Here is a 10,000-nt window from a genome sequence, read left to right on the forward strand (position 1 = left end):
CAACAACGATGCCATGTTGCCCAATATAGAAGTAACGGAGTATTGTACCTGTAAAATGTATTGCAACAGTTGCGGAGTGTCATATCCATAGCTGTAGAATGTAATGTAGAATATGGTTTGACCCACCCACCTCAAAAGTTGATTGAAGTTAGTAGTCGGAGAAAACAAAAAGGAAAAGTAAAACAGTAAAGACCGTGACATAAAAGCAAGCATAAAATTTGTTGATGTAATCCTTATCCTGTTCTTAGTGGATTCACAAATGGTAGTAAACGATGACTGTGACAGTATAATATATTGTTTGATATAAAACACTCCAGACATAGCAGCTTAAATGGATTTGTTGCCTTTAACGTACTGTCTGGAAATAAACCTAACAGACACTCACACACACACACAATGGGTATGACATATTTAACTTTCTCCGACTTGTGTTATGAATAATTTTAAAATAAATCTTTCTTGAGTGTACTGTACTTAAAACACTGGAAATGTTATGCTGTTGGACACTTTTAGCTTTGACATGGTGTTAAAATCCAAGAAAAAGTCTTAGACTTTTGGTTAAACTAAAAACTAAATTTGTTCAACATTAGGTGTGGCTGTGTGGTAAAAAGTATGCTTCCCAACCGCATGGTTCCAATTTCAGTCCCATTGCATGGCACCTTGGGTAAGTGTCTTGCATTGTAGCCTCGGGTTGACCAAAGCCTTATGAGTGGATTTGGTAGATAGAAATTGAAAGAAGCCCTTTGTGTATGTATATATATATATACTGTTGTGTCTGGGGAGAGTCATTCTCTTTTGGTGCCTTATAATTTAACACACTCACCGATAAAATTTCCACTTATTTCTTTTTTAATTCTTCTAAAATTTTCAACAGTTTTGAGTCAAAACTATTGAAAAGGTTGCAAGACGCAATGAAAATTTTAGAAAAAGAAATAAGTAGAAATTTTACCGGTGAGTGTATTAAATTATAAGTCACCAAAAGAGAATGACTCTCCCCAGACACAACAGAATATGCTTCAAGACACAAACTCACATAAAGAATCTTGCAAATCAAATCCAAAAATGAAATATATATATATACATATATATATGTGTGTGTGTGTGTATATATATGTATGCTCATGTGTATGTCTTTGTCCCTTACCATTACTTGACAGCCAGTGTTGGTGTGTTTATGTCCCTGTAACTTAGCAGTTTGGCAAAAGAAACTAGTAGGATAAGTACCAGGCTTACAAAAAACTAGGGTTTGATTCGGTTAACTAAAAGTTCCTCAAAGCAGTGCCCAAGCATGGCTGCAGTCTAATGACTGAAACAAGCAAAAGAATAATTAAGAAATTAAAACAAAAATGGATACCAATGCACACACACACACACACACACACACACACACACACACACACACAGAGTTTGGGGAAATAATCTGGGTCTCCACTGCACTACTTTAATCCAGTTGCTTTAGAGAATCAATGGTGCCCAGGTGAAAATATTTATTGCAAACAAATTCTGAAGATTTTGTTAGGAAATCACGTATGGAAATCTAATTCTAACTCAGTCTCTGGGGAGGATAATTCACTGTGTTTTCCATGTGATACAAATACTAAATCTTTTACAATTTGTCTGGTTAGACTCCAGTGTTTTATTCATAGGAGAAATGGATGTGTATGTTCAGTTGTATTTGTCATCTTCATCGTCACCATCATCAATATCATTGTCATCAGCTTTATTATCACTATCATCGTCATCGTCATTATCATTATCATCATCATTGTCATCATTGTCATCATTGTCACTGTCATCATTATCGTTTCATGTCTGTTTTTATTTTTCATACCTGCATGTGTTGGACGAGACTTATTGAGACAGATTTCTTTCTGTTACTAATCCTTGTTTTGCAGCTAAACTGTTTCTATTCCACAAGTCTTCACATATCAGAACCTATAAGGTAGAAGACATGATATTTACTGCAAATGTAAATAAGGGTCTCTGTTTGAGCACAAACGGTGACAATATGAAAAACTATGTAGGAGTTTTTTACAAGGTAGGATTTTTTTACAAATTTCATTTACACAGCATTGGTTGTTCAGAGGCTTAAGTTGAAGACAGTTGCACAAGATGCCATGGTACGCTGTGGGATTGAAACTGGAGCCATGTGGTTGCGAAGCAAGCTTTGCAACTACACACACCCATGCACGCAAGTACACATATGCACATCCTTAAATTTACAAACCATATTCAATCAACTCCCTTTGTACAGCATGATCATAAACAAACATATCTTTATTAAAACAAAGAACGGAGGTTCCTTTTTTTTTTTCGGGGTTTTTTTTTTTTTTTTGAAAAAACACAGGAATTCATCTCTGCTCACTTTCTATTATCTAATTGTTGAGAAGTTATCTTTTTATGGCACTTGAGAATTCTTTTATAATTCGATTGTCTACAATAGAATGAATGATATCTTTGTTTCTGTTGCCTTACACAAAAATAACTGCAATTTATCATTTCACTCTCCTTTGATATTAGATAATTTGATAGACATTTCAATGCAAAAATAGATTTTTCAATGACCTGGAACTGTACATTAAGACATTCACTAGTTTTTCTAGAAGATTCTTTGGCTACTGTCCCAGTTATAAATCTACAAACTTAACAAGTGAAAGTAGTTCCGACAATGTGCTTTTTCTTATATCCATGGTACCACAAAGGAAACCATTGAATAGTTTCATGTCAAACTACACAAACTACTGAAAGACATCAATGCTTTATATATATATATATATATATATATATATATATATATATATATATATATATATATATAATGTATGTGTGTGTGTGTGTGTGCATATATATATATATATATATATATATATATAAGCATGTACATGTGTATGTTTGTGTATATATCAATGAGCATATGTGTGTGTGTATATGCATATGTATTTATGTATATATGTGTATACAAATATGTATGGATGTATATGGAGTACAACTTGATGTAGGAAATGGTATTTGAATTAGAATAGCTTGTAAGATGTCTAAAAAGGAAAGAAAAAAAGAGGAAACTATTTTTAATAAATTAGTTCAATGATGAAGAAGAAAGCTTAAATTTGACTGCCTATTGTTTGTTAGTCCTGTTCTTCTCTATTTGAGCAGAACTGATAACACACCAAGGTAGACAATTGAATGCTAAGGAACTAACCATATATCTTTTCGAGTTCTGTGTCTAGTCTAAGACTTGTAATACATTCTGTCTGTTGGGAAAGAGATCAATGTCTGGACATGGAATGCTGTGTGTAGGGCGGGGTTTCAATCTTAGCAGCAACAAGAGCATATTGTGCTCTACACCATAATCTTGTTGTAGCAACCAGAATATATTGTGATGCATAATGATATAGCAGAAAAGACTGTGTTGTAGGATACCTTGTTGTAACAACCAGAGCATATTTTGGGGTACCTTGCTGTATCATAAAGAGCATATTGCATATATGTTGTAGTCACTGTTTAGCCCCAGGTCAACTTTTATTTTAAAAGATCCTTGATCAAAAGCTCTCAAACCATGGCCCATCCTGTCTTTCTAGAAGGTTCCTAAGGCCACATTATCTAATATATTCTCTCTTATTTATATTGGTTGGGATTTGATTTGAGGAAGGCTTGGCTTCTATTTTTAGCAGTTTGAGTGATGGCACTGCAGACTCCATCATTGGTTCAAGCCTATTCATGTATGAATTTGTGATTTAGTTGAATTAGCAGTATGATAATAACCTATTTAAGTGGTGAATCTAATTGGAAACTAAGATTAAAATATTGAAAACTTATGTATTAAAAACGCAAAAAATTTATAACCCAATAATGGTATTTTGAATATCTTTCTCCAAATTAGGATATAAAAGAAATTATTTAGTCATTAGAATTATTGATAAGATTGGGGAAGAAATATCAAACAAGTTTATTATCATTTAAAGTGTAGTGACTTTTACATATTAATTTAGACAACAATATTAATTAGAATAATCTTTGAACTGATGTCTTTGAATTAAGATTTCTTAAAAAGAAGAAAGCTGAAATAATAATTTCTAAGACAGACATCACAGTGCTAATTTTTAGATAGGAATGGTGGGAAGAGGTGATTAAACTGACCATGTGTATCAGGGGTTCCCAAAGTGGGCAGTACTGCCCCGTTGGGGAGCGGTGGAAAGATCCAAGGGGGTTGGAGAAAAGTGGGATGATCATGGGGTGGCCAAAATGAGGTAATAGATGTAAAAAATATATATATTAATAGGTTAACTACTCTTTTACTTGTTTCAATCATTTGACTGTGGCCATGCTGGAGCACTGCCTTTAATCGAGCAAATCGACCCCAGGACTTATTCTTTGTAAGCCTAGTACTTATTCTATCGGTCTCTTTTGCCGAACTGCTAAGCTATGGGGATGTAAACACACTAGCATCGGTTGTCGAGCAATGTTGGGCGGACAAACACAGACACACAAACACACACACACACACACACACATATATATATGTATATACGACGGGCTTCTTTCAGCTTCCATCTACCAAATCCACTCACAAGGCTTTGGTCAGCCTGAGGCTATAGTAGAAGACACTTGTCCAAGTTGCCAAGCAAGTGGGACTGAACCTGGAACCATGTGGTTGGTAAGCAAGCTACTCCTACACAGCCACTCCTACACCTACGCATAAGTTTTATTGATGAAATAGAATAGTTTTGAATTTGCTGCAGAAAGTGGTCTATATTTGTGGTGAGGAGAGTGAGGTGGGTGCTAGGAATGTGGCCTGGTACCAAGGGAGCAGCAGCCTGAAAAAGTTTGGGAACTAATGATGTACATGACTGGTACCTTTATTGACCTTGGTAGGAATTAGGATTAATACATATATGCAGATGTAACTGTGTGGCCAAAAAGTTTGCTTCCAGTCACATGATTTCAGGTTCAGTCCTTGCCTTGAGCAAGTGTCTTCTCTTATAGCCCTGGGTCAACCAAAGATGTGAGTGAATTTAATTGATGTAACCTGAAAGAAGTCCTTTGTGTATGTGTTTGTGTCCCTTTGTCTTTAAATCACATGATTGTTGTTAATGAATGTCATACAATTCCAATATCCTGTGGAAACCTGTCTGGTCATGAGTAAATATTACCTTATTTGGGAACATGTGGAGGTTGAAGACAGGAAAAGCATTTGGTCATAGAAAATTTGTTCCATCTGACCTGTTTAAGGTTTAGAAAAGTGGATGTTAAAATGATGATGATGGCTTGAAAGTCATCACTAAATGAACAAGATATTTTGTCTGATGGTCTGCTGGTGAATCTTGAAGTTATAATTAATAATGATTACTGAGTTAATTAATAGTTGAATACATTTTGTTAAATTTCATTTTTAAAATATTACATTAAGTTTATACGTTTATAAAGTTGAGGTCAGGTGCAAGTCTGCATGGTTAAAAAGCTTCCTTCTCAACCACATGGCTTAGATTCAGTCTCACTGCACAGCACCTTGGGCAAGTGTTATTTACTACAACCCCAGGCTGACTAATACCTTGTGAATTTAGTAGGTGAGAACTGTACAGAACCCAGTTTATGTATGTGAGTGCATGTGTGTTATGTTTACGTCTTGCACACTTTGCATGAAAAGGCACTGAGCTACAAGGGATAAAGTTTGTCATCTCTCGGTCAACAAATAATCGACTGGTTCTGTACTTTCAAAAATGAATGGAGTAAAGTATCCCTGACTTAGAAAAAAAAAGTAAAGGTTAGCAACAGGGAAGGTACCCTAGTGGGATTTGAACTCAGAATGTAAAGAGCTGGAATGAATATTGCAAAGTATTTTTACTAAAACTCTTACAATTCTATGAATTTAACCCCTTTAGTTCTTCTAAAAGTAATAGGTAAATTAAATGGCAGTGTTTCAGTGTCAGTGATAACATCACTTTCTCTATCTCCTTCTCTTTCAGGCAGAAGTCCCGGTATAAAACTTTAGAGTCTGTACTTTCTTGTGGTCATTGAACTTAACAAACTCCCTTCTTATCGGTTGATTGATGCCAACACAATCTAGAACTGGTTTCCTAAAATTCCACATATTTCCACATCTAATATTTAAGATAAAATATTTAGGGATTTTTCTTTTCTTTTTTTTTTTTATTAATGTTTTAGGCCTAGAAATTTGAGATCAAGTGATACTTGATATTTTTAGATTGATTTATTAACTGTATACAATATTCAAAATTGATAATTTATGTTAAAAAAACTGGATAAATTTGGAAGTAATTACTGCTTCTATTCTTATCACTATGTATTTCATCAATGCTTTTAATGCCCAAGCTTGGGTCAACAGCCATTAAATGGATTATTTTCAATTATATATATATATATATATATATATATATATATATATATATATATATATATATATATATATGTATGTATGTATGTGTAAGTGCATACTTTCTCGAACTTTTATTAAACTGCTTTTGGCTAATACATTTCTTTACTAACATCCTTATGTCTCCCACCTCACTTCCTTTATATATTATCCTCTTCAAAATAAATTGAAGAATTCTCTGAAATTTATGTAATTACAATTTTAATCATTCAATACAAAATGTTCAATTAGATATATATGCTGCTCTGTGTATATGTATATATATATGTGTGTGTGTATGTGTGTATGTTTGCGTCCACTTATGTATTTGTGTTCAGCTGCATGCTTATAATTCTTGAAAACTTCAATCTCTGAATGTTAGTAATTAGAGACAAAAATCTACTTGAACCTGTTGATTGACTTCTCGTTCTTACTTTGAAGAATCTTCCTATCTTTGTTTGGAATCTCTAAACGAAGACAACTTAATGATTAAGGAGGGTTTGTGTGTGCTTCAGTTTTGTTAACAGCTCCATTTTTCTTTTTCTATTCTTTATTTTTTATGGCAATCAAAACCAATGAAATAATAATCTTAATAAATCTGTGATAAAAATCTCAAAATTTAACTTTGCTTAGAAATATAATTTAAAATTAAATTAAATTGCAGATTTCCGTTTGTTCATTTATTAGAAAAAATAAAAGTTAGTACTCCTTTATAGAAGTTTACCTTGTATAAGCAGTAGTAGTAGTAGTAGTAAGAGGAGGTGGAATAATTAACCCTGTATAAGGGACAAGAGAAAACAATGATTGTAATTTTTGTCTTCTCACCTTATTGCTTACCTTCCCAGTATTCACTTCATCCTTAACACACTCTGTTCTATTTGCCATCATAATCCTATTATCTCATTTCTTATTTTTCCTTCCATATTTCTTACCCAAAATTGCTTGAGGTTTTTTTTGTTCTTTATTTTTTGTGTGGGTGTTTCCCTATTAATCTTTATTTGTAGGAGGAACAAAGAAATGTGAGTTATGTATTTCCAGTCAATGCGTTAAGGGCAGAGTATTAGAGTACTAATGTGGTTAAGAAATTCATTTTGCCCTTCATATGGTTTTTGGGTTCACTCCCACTGTGCCACACCTGCAGCATCTTCTAATATAGCCAAGCATTGGCAATGCATTGTGAATGAATTTGATTGACAGAAATTGTGTGGAAGTCTATCATGTGTGTGTGTGTGTGTGTTGGATTGTTTATGTCCCCATAATCCAACAGCTGGTACTGGATTGTTTGTCCCCATAACTTAGTGGTTCAGCAAAAGGATGATGTGTGTTCCCAGAGAATATTACCCTCAGGGTGCTAGTGTTGGTATATTCGTGAATAAGTCACTAACCGAAATAAGTGGATCTATTGTTTAGGAAAATACTATTTACTTGTTTAATTGCTGTACTGGATAAATTGCGAAAATAACTCAAACAGTTCAAATACTAAGAAATAAGCATACTCAATTTGATTTATACCAAATAATTTAGGAAAATGAATGGGTTATTTCCCTTGGCTTTTAAAATAAAATGTATTAGATATCTGCAGGGATCCCTTCCAGGGACCCAATTATCGATTTTTTTTCAACAATCTGAGTATGCCATGCGGTTTCCAGACATGTGTCAAAATCGATAAAACGATGTAGGAGGAGTTAGCTAACAACTCCACAAACACACCCACAGAATTTTTCACACATATATATATATATATATATATATATATATAGGGAGAATTCACAAAAAAAACAACAGATGAAAACAGGTGGTGTAGAAAACAAACAGATGTATTAGTATAACACTCAGGAATTGAAAAAGTCTTTAACGTTTCGAGCCTATGCTCTTCCACAGAAAGGAACACAGAAAAAAAGGAGAGAAAAAAACGGAGAGAACTATATATATAGTTGAAAAGTGGTTAAGAGTCCATACAAATCAAAAATTATAGTTAAAAAGGTAAATAAAGTTGGAAAAGGCATGGAAGTATATGGTTATGTAGATCCAACAGACTAAAAGAGGTATCAAAGGGGTGCATAGTCAAAGAATGGTGGTAAACCACTGCTCTCGAATAAGCTATAAAACATTCTTCCCATGTTATTATAAAAAGAAAAAAACGCATTGAAGGTGGGCATTGGAGTCTGTGTCCTCCAAAATGACAAGATGGTCATGGTTGAATTCAAATCCTCCTGTAGACTACTTTACCTTTCATTCTTCTAGAATTGGTAAAAATGAAGCTGCAATGGAACACTGAGGTTACTTTAGTTCTGTAAAGCATTGTACACGTGAATGGAAGTCTAATAGAAGACTGAGATATTTATAGATTTGAAAATATGTTATACAATGGCATTAATAATTACCATCTGTAGAATGCCAAACATTTATCATGAGTAATTGTTAAGGTTTGCATAGTTGCTTCCTTAGATTAAAAAAGTAATATGTCCTGTGAGTATATCCCCACTCCCTTCAGATTAACAAAAAAAGCATTCTTTGACATGAGCTTTTACAATAGCAGTTTTATGTGTATTTTAGTTGGGGTGTTTTTGTTTTGTTTTGTTTTTTTTCCTTTTCCATTCATTGGAATTCTTTCTTTGTAATTCTCTTTTAAAATTCGCTCCTTGTAATGTCTGAGTATTTTTCTAGTGCATCTCTACCCTTAATTTCCTTTCTTGTTAAATGCACCCTAACCTTCCCTAACAACTTTGATTTAATTACCTTATTGACAATGACTTAGTAAAGGCTTGTTTGGTAGAAAACCCGTTAAGCAACAGCAGCAGTAGCAGCCATCAAATTATCCCCACCATGATTGAAGAAAATAGAATAATACTGCTGTTGATGATGATGGTGGTAGCAGTGGCGGTGGAGGTGGCGGCAGTGGTGTTGACAGCAACAGTAGCTGTGTCATGTCAAAGCAAGGATTTGAAGAACGCCGTTATCTAGTTTCCGAGGAATAATTATTCAGTTCTTTTCTATTTTTCTTTTTCGTATGTAACCCCCTTAAATAATCCTTCTAACCCTCCATACCTACTTTAGTTGTCCCCTTTTCTTCACACACACACACCTATTAACTCACATTTCCACTCCCTCCCCTCCATGCCAACATAACTGGAATTCAATGTTCCTACTGCTTCTACTTTCACTTTTGCAAGTAACTGTTAATTCCTCCAATTCAATTAGTTTGTGTTTTATTTTCAAACATTTTTGGCAACAGTTAAACACAATTAAGGATGCTAAATCTATATGAAAATATTTTGGCTTCTTAACAAATATTAATGACGTAGCAGTATTCTTGGTTACATTATCTTTATGATGTTTATTGATCTCTACCAATTAATAGTAGATTAATATTACTGTTAATTATCAAGGTGGCAAGCTGGCAGAACCGTTAGCACACTGGGAAAAATGATTAGCAGTATTTCCTCTGTCTTTACGTTCTGAGTTCAAATTTCACCAAAGTTGTCTTTGCCTTCGTCCTTTCAGAGTTGATAAAATAAATACTATTTGAGTATTGGGATCAAAATAATTGACTTAGCCCCTCCCCTCAAAAACTGCCAGCTTAGTGCCAAAATTTTAAATCAATATTACTGTTAATTACAGAGTAGTCTT

At 33.8% G+C, this 10,000-nt stretch overlaps 1 protein-coding gene across 2 annotated transcripts in view; it reads left to right on the plus strand.

The window, feature by feature from the left end:
* Positions 1–10,000, plus strand: part of LOC106884166 (protocadherin Fat 4) — a 696,074-nt gene that overhangs the window by 360,448 nt on the left and 325,626 nt on the right. The window lies entirely within an intron of this gene.

Source organism: Octopus bimaculoides, chromosome 1, assembly GCF_046866305.1.
Source record: "Octopus bimaculoides isolate indiv1 chromosome 1, ASM4686630v1, whole genome shotgun sequence".
Taxonomy (NCBI): Eukaryota; Metazoa; Mollusca; class Cephalopoda; order Octopoda; family Octopodidae; genus Octopus; species Octopus bimaculoides.